Source organism: Nothobranchius furzeri, chromosome 9, assembly GCF_043380555.1.
Source record: "Nothobranchius furzeri strain GRZ-AD chromosome 9, NfurGRZ-RIMD1, whole genome shotgun sequence".
NCBI classification, from domain to species: Eukaryota; Metazoa; Chordata; class Actinopteri; order Cyprinodontiformes; family Nothobranchiidae; genus Nothobranchius; species Nothobranchius furzeri.
Window position 1 is genome coordinate 51,195,992 of NC_091749.1, and position 3,767 is coordinate 51,199,758.

A 3,767-nucleotide genomic window follows, 5' to 3' on the forward strand; every position below is an offset into this window, starting at 1 on the left:
CAAAGTTTGAAGGCTTTTTCCTGATTTATTTATTTGTATTTTTGAAAAAATAAAATTCTAATTCTACTCGAACGCGTTCAGCGGACCATTTTACAGTTATGGGACGCTCTGAGCTGAGGAGGTCCGAGGCAGCCTCCACCCTTTCCAGTCCCACTCGGGCCCCTTCACTTGTTATGCGCGCTGCGCTTCTAAACGCTTGTAAATCTCGTCCGTTCCAGATAAGAGGCAGAAGCGGGTGGATTAGCCGCCGCCCCGAGTTTAATTACATTGTCAACAGAGAATAATTGTAATTGATTTCTGCGCCTCTTCCAAAGAGCACTGAACACACCGCCGGGGCTCAAACCTAAACTCAGAACATGGGTAGCTGAACATCCTTAGCATTAAATCTGCTTGTTATTATATAATCATGGTGTTTAACTCGGACCCTTAGAGCAAACCGTGATTCTGGACTGGGTGCTTGGCGGCGGGGGGTGGGTTCCGAGAATCTCGTTAATTACACAAGATGGGGCAATTAATTGATCACTCCCACTGTCGCCTGAGTGATAAGGAGCCGCATCCATCTGAGGCGCCTGGAAGGCAGCGATTCAGGGAGGAGGTCATCCAGAGGCGCGCAGCTCCATTATCATCATCAGCCCTGACAGAACCTTCACACCTCAGCCGCATTTCAAGTTTCAGAATCATTTCTGCTGCAGCAGAAAGCACTTCTGACCCCAAACGGTTTAAAAACAGCAAATCTTAGATTTATGGGCTAGCTTTTTTTACTCAAAGAAAGCCTTTCAAAAGGTGCAAAGTGTGGCTTAATGGGAAATTGTGTAAAAGCACAATTCAACATTCTAGAAAAAGAAGGAAATTGATTAAATAAAATATAAATGGACAGGATCCTTTTGTAAAACTAGGCCATTATAATTTAAAGTGACATTTGTTTTCAAGCCCATTTTAAATGCAGTTCCAACTAATTCAAACAAGACTAATGCTCCGAGTTATTGAAACACCCAGAATGGAACATCAGTCAAAGTTACATAAAATCCTCAATTTTGGATAAATTATCAACACATAGGATCAAAAGATTAATTGTTGTTATGCCAGAATAGGCCTGCTCATGTGACAAACCCACTGGCAGATCATATTTTACAAAAACACTGACGAGCACACAGAAATAGCAGAAATACATCAGAATATGTGACTGTCACAATCACTAATAAGACGGCTAGCAGTACCAGAGTCCCCTCATCTTCTCTGATGAGTTCAGGATCCATCATCTCAGGGAGACAAGGGGGAAAAAGGTTTAATTGTAAGCAGAGCTGCTCAATGTAGTAAAGAGGCTTCAGTCACCCTTTTTAAAGCTAAAATACCCTTTTCTGCTAAATCCACAGAAGATGGATGATGCTGCAGGTGAAATCTTACTCAGCTCAAAGTAAGACAATAAGAGGGAGAAACACTTGGTAAAGGGATCATTTGTGAAAATCAGCCAGTTCCTAACTTTTTTGTTTTGCTGAAAAATAATTTCAGACAGATGAAAGTGAGTAAAGTTCAATGATAAGGGCTGGGTTAAGACACTTTCTGATATAGAAGCACACTCTTGTTCGGAAACTAGACGGATGCTTTGAGGTGAGAACCTGGTAGCTCAGCTGAAAACTGCATTGCTGCCATGACGACTAATGGGCGACCCCGGATTAATGGTGATTCTTTTTTTTAAATGAGTAGAGAAGGGTTAATCGATTTAAGAACAAAGATAAATGAATAATGTCCAAATGTGCTTCATGTTTGTTTGCAGCAGGCTAGTCACACTGACATTAAAAACAGAATATAATAATAATTATTATAATGTTGAGGTTTTATGGTTCATGACTTCCAACCTGGTCCTGCAAAAACAAATATCCAACAATACTTTTTATACCATTTCATTATTTAAACTTTCTAAGCAAAAACAGTAGAAACTTATTTGGAAGAACAAACTCGCCCCATCGTTCAGAAGCTTCTAAACACATGTAGGAAATGCTACATGAAATAATATTAAACTGCCATGTCATCGTAAATGAAGTTCTTACAGGTGAAACTGGAAAAAAAGAGAATATGGTGCAAAAAGTTTATGTCAGTAATTGAATTTAAAAGGTGAAACTAAAATATGAGACAAACTCAGTCAAATCCAGATATTTTAAGCCTTTATTTGTTACAACTGTGATGATTAAGGATTATGAAAACCCCACATTCAAAATCTCAGACAATTATAATATTGTGGACTCAAAGTGTCACACTGCCACGTTGAGCAGGGGTTAGGACCCAAAAATACAGAAACACTCGAGACAGGCGCAGATGAAATAAGTAAATCCTTTATTTAAAGGAGGAGACTTGATCCAGCGGTCAAAAAATACAAAAACTGAAGCTCAAAAACTGAGCACAAACACGAGCAAAACTCTGGAGGACAGAACAACGTAGACACAAAACAATGGACCAACAAACACTGAAGGACAGACAGGGTTTTAAACACAGAAGAGGTGATCAGGGGAACAGGTGACAGGTGTGAGGAGTGAAATCTGGAGGGAAGGCAGGTGCAAACAATAAATAAGGGGAAAGAACAAGCAGTAGGGCAAACAAACCTGAACCTATAAGACACGGATGAACTAAACCTAAAGACAGAGGGCAAGCATAAACAACTAATAAGTGGATGGATGAGGAGGACTAATATCAGGGAATGCTAGGAGGACACTTGGAAGCCTAGAGAGAGGTCAGGAGGGGCTGGGGACCAGAGGGACACAGAACAAGACAGGAGCACAGGGACGCCGAATAGGAGACACATAAGGAGGACGCAGAACATGACACACACTCAGCTAATGAATCCTAAATACCTGGAAAGGGTTCCTGAGCCTTTAGATGGTTTCTCAGGCTAAATTGGATTACTGAAATACTTTTGCAACATATTCTCATTTTTCCCATTTCACCAGTATAGACACCAGATATATCTGCTTCGAAGGCGTTGCACAGCCTGTTTGAGGTCCTACCACAGTATTCTAATCACATTTACCATGGAGACTTATTTTCCATGATTTGAGATTTTCATATGTTCTCCCCTATTACCCATGACCAGCTCAGTGACCTAGTGGTATGATTGTCTGCCCTGTAAATGGGAGATGGGGTTCAAAACCTGGTTGGGTCATTCCAAACACTTAAAAAATGGAATCCAATGCCTTCCTGCCAGCTTTAAAAGGTTGGATTGGGGGTTAAACCACCAAATAGTTCCCGAACGCTGCCGCATCTGCAGCTCGTCACTCCCCCAGGGGATGGGTCAAATGCAGAGAACAAATGTCACACACACCAGTGTGTGACAACTAGTGGGACTTTAACTTTGATCTCTTGTTCTACAAGTTTTATGTTGTGCTCAAGTATAACTTTGCACATTTATTCTGAGCTGCCATGATCCAAACATGAGCAACCTTTTCCAAACAAGCCCCATGTGTTCAGCTTTCAACTCACAAACCATAATAGGTATTTTACTGTCATGACATAAACTTTGTTAAATCTCTGATTAATAAATACTTCAAAAAATCTGTTTATTCTTGCAGCTCTGTTGTTTTTTGTATTTTTTAAAGATATTTTAAAAATGTATTAATTCTATTTAATATTTTCTTGCATTGTGCAACAATGTTGTTTCCTTTGTGGAGATAAAGGAAATAAATAAAAAATCCAAATTTAATACAAAAATCATTTAAAAAGACAACATGCAGTCCATGATTTCTGTACGCTAAAAGAAACAGACACAACATGAAATG